The following is an 8,500-nucleotide window of genomic DNA, read 5'->3' as shown; positions in this document are numbered from 1 at the left end:
AGATTAGCTTTTGTTTTTTTTTCTTTTGTTTTAACAAATAGGAGACAAGTGTCCGGTTTGTTAAAAGGATAAACAAGTAAAAAAGTGCACCAATTATAATGGCATACAAACCTCCTAAGAAGATTTTTGTTCTACACCACGGGAGAGATGAAACTACTATTTCTCTCATATAGGACCCACACCCATACTTAATAAACAGTATTGATAAATCATATTGTATTCAATTGTATAATACATGAACTTTTTGCACTTTTTATGTAATACCATTGGCTATGAAATGGGTGACTCAGTTAGCTAATTTTTCATCATTGCTAATAAATCAATTTTATAAAAAAATATTATAGATACAATATATATTATTTATTTTGCATAGAGATGATGAACAATAATAATTAATTTATATGTATATTAAATATAGCCCGAGGAGGGGTTGTTGTTGCTTAAATATTAAATGGTTTGCACCACTGCATCTTCTCCATTTTCTCAAGACATTGTCTTGTGCTTGGTTTGAGTCTTTTCCACACAAAAAAAAAAAAAGGCAGCAACATGTTGGAGCTGGTGAAGCTATGTCTTGCACCTTGCTGTTCTTGCTTCCAGAGTCCAGGTTATGCGTGAGGACATGAGCTATGTGTTTTGCACCAAAGAGAAACTTGATAGGTTAGAAAGCGCCATGAAAGATCTCATGACCAAGAAGTATGGTATTGATAGAGAGCTTAATCTCCTTGAAAACAGAGGAAAACAACCCACTGATGAACTTCAACGCTGGCTTCATAAGGTGAAGCTAAATTCTATCCTTGAGTTTTCCCTCTGGTATAATACCTAGTTGGTCCCTTTACTTTTCTCTCTCCTTTTGGTCCATCTACTGAAATGCTCGGATTAGTCCCTTACTTTTTGAGCGTGCCGCTTATTTAAAGTATACAAGCAGGTCCCTACACTTTTTAGAAATGTGCCCACTTACTAGAGTGGGGCACATTTCTAAAAAGTAGAGGGACTGAGTGGGAGCATGTAATAGTGCACTTTGTCAAAAGTAGAGGACTAATCGGCATTCTCGATGAAAGAGAGACCAGAGAAGAGAGAAAAAGCGGGGACTGATTTTGGTGATATATAATCTTTTCCTTTCTTATTTAATTTTTACTCTCTTTGTTTTAAACGCACGTTCTTAATACTTGTAGTTTGGTCATTTTAGGTTCAAAACCTCCGTCGATCCACTTTCTTTCGAAAAAGTTACCTTTTAGTCCCTCTACTATTTTGCGACGCTTTATAGTCCCTTTACTTGTTAAAAATGTGACTTTTTAAATCCAGACTGACGGATCGTCCATTCTTAGTCTAAAGCGACGTCGATGTGGCCTCACGTGGCTTTGTTTTATACAAATTTAATTGATGCCATCTGACGTGGCTTTTTATAATAGATTAAAAAGATTAAAAATTGGAAAAGTAATATTCGTATATGTAGCGGATCCTCGATCACGGATCGAAACTTAAAAATAAAACCCTTCTTCTTCCCGAGCCCTATCACTCTCTCGCTCATCTTCGACTGATCCTCCGCTATCTCAACCTCATCTTCCCACCCAAGCCGACGATCCTCAGGCTATCTCAACCTCCATCTCCCCCTCCCACACCGACGCGTGCCCGTCGTAGGCGGCGAGATCCTAGTGGAGTATTTTAGGCCCCCGTTTGGTTGTGTCAATTTTATTGACTTGATGTAATAAAGAATAATCTAATATAATCCAACATTCGTTGTGATTGACCCTACACATATGTCCAGTTTTATTAATGTGTTACAATTGTATACAAGACTAATTTGATGTAATCGATATTTATTTTTATTCAATTACAATCCAATCCAAAAATTTTGATGAAATACACGTGTAGACTCAACTCGATGTAATACAACTTACATATTCAATTATAACAATTATAATACAACATCAAAACATTTCCCAAAAATAAAAAGAAGGAACAAAAGTCAAAAATCTCATTGATGTATTATATCGACATATCCGCATATATCGTTACGCATACATTTCAAACTCCAAAAATTGGCAAAAGCCAAGTGACATCAATCAAAAAATTTTTGATGAAATCAATCAATCCAAAAACAATAGTCATGTTAAAACAATATCAAAAATCCAATCGATCCGATCAAAAAATAGGTGTGGGAGGGAGATGGAGGTTGAGATAGCTGGAGGATACGTCGGCTTGGGTGGGAAGATGGAGGTTGAGATAGCCGGAGGATCGTCGAAGATGAGTGAGAGGATAGGGGCCTCGGGAAAGAAGAAGGGTTTTTATTTTAAAATTTCGGATCGAGGGATTGAGGATCCGATAACATATATGAATATTACTTTTTCCAATTTTTAATCTTTAATCTATTATGAAAGCGCGTCGGTGGCATCAATTAAATTGTATAAAACAAAGCCACGTGTATTCCATCGGCCGTTTTAGGCAACGACTGAGACGTCCGATTTTCGATCCTGATTTAAAAAGTCACATTTTAACAAAGTAAAGGGACTATAAAAAGGCACCGAAAATAGTAGAGGACTAAAGGTAACTTTTTCGAAAATGCGAGGAGGTATGCGGAGGTTTAAACCGTCATTTTAATCAATTTTGTTTCTATAATTTTGAAAAATTCGATATGATGATTATATAATATCATTTTTATCATAATGTTGACTCAGTATACAATTTTATATATGATTGATTTAGTTGTTATGTTTTTTTTATGCACCTTATCTAAGGTTGTGCATTGACCAGGTTGATTGATTTTGAGATGCCAACTACCACATACGGTTTAAATTAAATAATAATTTTTTTAAATATTATTTTTATTACAATGACGAGGGACTAATATTTTTGACTAATCCACTCCCATATTTAAAAATAAAAATAATGAACTTTTAAATTGGCTAGTTTACACAATTAGTTGCCACATAAAGAATAATTTTGGCTCAGGAGTAGTTGCTCCTTACATGCCTAGATGCGAGCATGAGGTTGTCGGGATGGTGTCTTCAGCCTCTCAGACTCCCCTCTTGTTATTCTACTTTTGTATTTTTACATTGTGTGTGTGTATGCCTCACACTCCCGGTGAGAGAACTTGGTTTTATCTTGTTCTTTGTCATCTGATAAATGCATGGTTTATCACGTTTATTTCATAATAATAATTTAAAAATCAACATATATAAAACATTCTCCATGGAGACAAATGAACGTTTTATTATGTAAGCGTTGTATTGAATTATTTTAGAAACACAATAATAATAATAATAATAATAATAATAATAATATAGTCTAACAATGGCTGCTAAATCAAGATGATTTTTCTCATAATTATCTGATAGATTTTTTTATGTCTTGGTTTTGCGTTTTTCAATTTGGTATAATAAAAATGTCATTGTGTATTGGTTTGTGTTTTTCAATTTGGTATAATATTAATTAGTTGCCACACAAAAGAATAATTAAAAATCAACATATATAAAACATTCTCCATGGGAGAAAATGAACTTGTTATTATATAAGGTCGTATTGAATTATTTGGAAACGCATAATAATAATAATATAGTCAAACATATAATAATAATAATAATAATAATAATATAGTCAAACATTTTTACTTTGGTTGCTAAATCAAGATGATTTTTCATAATTATCTTATAAATGGTTTTGTGTTTTTCAATTTGGTATAATAAGCAATGTCAGTGTGTATAGGTTTCAAAACATCTGAATTGGTTTTTAAACAGGTTGGAGAAAAAGATGAGAAGGTAACACAATTGTGGATGAATACAGCAAAAGTTGTTGTGTTACAGGCCCTTGTTGTCTGAATTGTGTATTTCAAGGTATAGCATTAGCAGAAGAGCAATCAATTTATTAGATGAAATAAATCGGTTGAAAGGAGAACAATCAAATGTCTCATTCATAGAGCAACACCCTCCTCATCCAGTCTCTGAATCATATAGAACAGTGGGGAAAAGAAATCAGCTCAATGTTGATATTGCTCGCAATTATCTGGCAGATGAAACAGTCGGTATAATTGGCATATGGGGCATGGGGGGTGTAGGCAAGACCACACTCTTGAAAAAAATCAGGCAGTCATTGTTAGGTGATGCAAACATGGGATTCAATCCGTTATTTATCGAGAGCTTTCGAAGATATTCAGCTGGAAGAACTTGAAAACAGATTGACTGAAAAGGTTGAAGTTGGAATCTTCTGCTGGTAAAGATGACATCTTTGATGTTTTAAAAATTAGCAACTTTGTATTGCTCTTGGATAATATATGGGAAGAAGTGGATCTTATTGCTCTTGGAATTCCCCATCCTTATAGCAATGATAATTCCACCAAACAATATAAACACAAAGTGATTTTCACTACTCGATCTGAAGATGTGTGCGCCAAGATGGGTGCAGGAAAAAATACCATCAAAGTGGAATGCTTGGAATCAGATGAAGCATGGGATCTTTTCAAGGACAATGTAAATCTAGTTGTTATTGAGTCAGATTTTCAGTTAAAGAAAATAGCAAGGCAGGTGATGGAGAAGTGTGGTGGTTTGCCACTTGCTCTGAAAGTGGTTGGTAAGGCCATGTCAAACAAAAAATCTGTCCAAGATTGGAAATTTATGTTGAACTCGATAAAGAATTCAGGCACTGAAGTAGTTTAAGGTGTGCAGGAATCATTGCTTCCAATTTTGAAATTCAGTTATGATAATCTAACTAATGATTTCAAGGAGTGTTTCTTATCTATTTGCATGTTGCGAGGACAACATAAACTGAGTATTATAGAGTTTTTGATAGGATTAGGCTTGATTGGTGATTTTGACAATTTGCAAGAAGCTTATGGCACAGGAGAAAATATCCTCAAGACTCTAGAGGAATCGTGTTTATTGTCTTCTGATGATGATGATGTTGTGAGGTTACATGATGTAATTTATGAGATGGCAGTGTGGATAGCATCAGACTGTGGGAGTAAGAAGATTAAATGGATAGTGAAAACTTATGATAGGTACCACGTCGATGAAATAACATCAATCAATGCAGAGAATTGGAGATTTGCTAACCGAGTGATTATAAGTGGCAAGGTGGAGCTTTTGCCAATTTTGTCTCATCAGTGTTCTGATTTGTTGTGTTTAATGATAGAATTTAATTCTTGTTTCCAAAATATTCCTGAAGGATTTTTCAAACAGATGCCAAATTTGAAATATTTGGATCTTTCATACACTGGTATCGAAGAGCTTCCAAAGGACTTCAAATGTTTGGTTAATTTGCAATACCTAAACATTTCAGGCACAAATATCTCATCACTTCCAAAGGAGTTGGTATATTTGAAGAAATTGCAATATTTGATATGCAGAGATTTGAAAGGGCTTGGCAAGGTAGACCTAGAAGATCTCATGTCAAGATTACAGAAGTTGAAGGTCATTAACATATATCCATCAGGGTGGGTAGACCTGGAACAGTTAAAGAAATTGAAGAAACATGTCAAAGCCATAGGAATTCGAGTAGTATCAAAAGAGGTTCTCCAACAGCTCTCATGTTTCCCAATATCTTGGCTATGTCTATACAATGTGGATATCATCTCTCTTTCATTTGACACTTTAAGTTGCAAAAATCATGGATTCTTGCAGTCACTACAAATTAAATCATGCACACAGCTTGAGCAGATTGTGATGAATGGAAGTGGGAGTCATCTCAAACACCTCTTTATCAGTGATGTCAAAAAACTAGCAAACATTATTTGGAAAGATCTATCCCCTCCAGAATCTTTTCATGTGTTGAAGCAGTTATATATAGTGGAATGTAATTTTTGATAATTTAGCTTGGATCCTGCGACTCCAGTGGCTACTCGATTTACATATAAAGATTGTGCAAAGATAGAAATGTTGTTTTAGATCGAGGAGAGAAATCCAACAACAAGAAGTCTCCGAACACATGCCCAACATTCCACCTCTCTGGAATATTTATATTTAATAAACCTACCAAAATTAGTGAGCACAAGCAATTTTGCATTGGAATTCCCTCAACTTTCATGGCTTCAAGTGCATCAATGTTTTTAATCACGAAGAAGTTATCATTGAAGAGTGGCATTAACAACAATCAAAGAAGTATAACCATTGCTTGTGAGAAAGAATGGTGGGAAAGCTTAGAGTGGGATGATGGCACCATCCCATCTCACCTTTCGCCATTTTTCCGTCAAGGTAAGTTTCATGCTTTTCTTTTATTATTTCCAACTTCACACTGTGGCTTCATGAATGTTAAAACAAGTTCTATTCGTTAATCAATTGCTATAACATAAGGATTTTTTTTTTATATAATTATAGAATTCTTTTTTGCATTCGTACTACGTTCCTTTTAATATATATAATATATATATATATATTAGGAGCTTTAAAAATTCATTATATACGCATTATTAACTCGATAAGATCTCAATTTGGAAGGGGCATTTAATGGGGGCATATGTAGGAGTAGAATTTTTAGTGAGTCACTAAACTTTGGCTCATTTTCACTTTGATCACTGAATTTCAATTTGTATCAATTAGTCACTCAACTTTAATTTGATTTCAACCGGTAATAAATCAAGGATTTCAACCCCCAATTGATTACATGGTTGTCTAAAAATCTAAGTCAGTCCTCCTATTGACACATTATTAAGTCTATTAGAGATGTCCACGTCATCGAAAAACAGGCACATCATTCATTTGGAGGTTGAAATATCTTGATTTACTACGAAGTGAAATGAAATTAAAGTTGAGTGACCAAATTGATACAAATTGAAGTTCCATGATCAAAAGTGAAAATGAGCCAAAGTAGTAATAGTTTACTTCAAAAATTACCGTACCTGTGCCTCTTTCTACCTTTAATATCATGTTTGAATGTTAGTTTATCTATAGTTTATCAATATGCACCCATTATAACACCAATAATAATTGGATTACTATTATTAAACGCATGGACAATGTTGAAAGCATGGAACAATATGTACAAGTATGTAATTAAAACTAGGGACATTAACTTATTAAGAATGATTAATTTGCTGAATACTTTTGTCTTTACAGGATGAGAATCCTAATGAATGCACGACTAGTGGAAGTGAATGAAAGGTCTTTGAGTTTTCTATGTTTTTTGTCTGCACAAGTTAAGAGATCATCTCATGCTCAAACCAAGTAAGATCAATATTTATTAGGAGAAAATGTTCTTTTCTTCTCTTCTCTTTTTTGTTTTCACATTCAATGTGGAACTTATAACATTGAGAAATCATGTCACTCATTTGACAGGTCTTTAATTTCTTGGGTTTTACATCTCCAAAAGCTTATCAGAACTACAACTTCTCTTTGCGATTAATCATTGATCTACCAAAGTTACTGTGCAATTATGCTCTAGATTGCTTGTGTTGTTTCTAGTTTTCTTCTCAAATCTAAACACTTTCATTGGTTTTTTATTTATGCCAGTGTACTAAAGACATTATTATTATTTGGTTTACAAGTTTGAGGTTTGTTTACCATTATTATCTTTTGTATTTTCTAAGTTAAGTCTGGCTTGAAAGTTGATCGATTGAAGACATCAATCGTTGGGTTGTATCTTTCATTCAAACTATATTTTCAAGTAAGTTGTTCTTTGTTAGCATGTTGGAAGCATATATATATATATATATATATATATATATATATATATATATATATATATATATATGTAAAATATTGTTTATTTGTTATTTTCACTTGCATATTGCTAAGGATTAATTGTGGACTTTGTCTAACTTTTAAAGCCTTAGTTTTGTTAATGTGCAGAATGGTCTAAAATGAGGGGCTTTTCAGACTTAACTTTGTTTTTGGTGTTACTATTGTGATTTTTTTTGTGTATTTTTCTCTCTTCTTTTGGCAGGTTAAAGAGCAAAACAAAGGCAAAAGAAGGTGTTAATTGATAAATGTGTGTTTTTTTTACAAGAGGAGTGGGGGACCCGCTAAAATCGTCAGGGGCCTGCACAAGCCTCGGTGGAGCAGGTGGGGGAGGGGCTCGAGCACACGTGGGCGCTGGGACCACCCGCACACAACCACCGCTCACATCTCCCAGAAATATGCTCTCAGCCGAGAATCGAACTCTCGCCACTCGGCAAGAGTCCTATCGGCGACCCGTGTACCAATAGACCGTGTGATAGTTGGCTTAATTGATTGATTGGTGTTGCTACAGTTGGTAAAGCTATTTATGGAAAAGGAGGCTTTGGCACTTCAAAAAAGAGTTTTCATTGAGATCAAGATACGTGAAGATTCTTTATCTATTTGGTAGTGATAGCAAGATTCTACTTATCAAGCCAAGGCAAACTTGTTCGAGGATCAAAAGTTTAATACCGGAATACTAAAGAAGCATTGGGTCTTTTGTTGCAATAATTTATGATAAGGTGATGTTTCTTCCACACTTTTTTTTTTTGTTAATTTAATTAGAGTTGAATTATTTTGCTTAGATATTCATGACACATTTTTAATAAGTGTGCTATGATATATTATTTATTTATTTT

General features: G+C 34.0%; 1 long non-coding RNA gene across 1 annotated transcript; it reads left to right on the top strand.

Moving 5' to 3' along the window:
* Nucleotides 1–733: 733 nt before the first annotated feature.
* LOC120274456 lies at nucleotides 734–7,378 on the top strand. The gene is made up of 3 exons (XR_005540934.1): nucleotides 734–775; nucleotides 7,044–7,151; nucleotides 7,263–7,378. It is a non-coding gene; the product is annotated as an uncharacterized LOC120274456 (long non-coding RNA).
* The last annotated feature ends 1,122 nt before the right edge of the window (nucleotides 7,379–8,500 follow it).

Source organism: Dioscorea cayenensis, chromosome 13 (assembly GCF_009730915.1).
Source record: "Dioscorea cayenensis subsp. rotundata cultivar TDr96_F1 chromosome 13, TDr96_F1_v2_PseudoChromosome.rev07_lg8_w22 25.fasta, whole genome shotgun sequence".
In the NCBI taxonomy this organism is placed as follows: Eukaryota; Viridiplantae; Streptophyta; class Magnoliopsida; order Dioscoreales; family Dioscoreaceae; genus Dioscorea; species Dioscorea cayenensis.
Note: the sequence above shows the minus strand (reverse complement) of the source record. Positions and strands in the feature narration are given on the sequence as shown.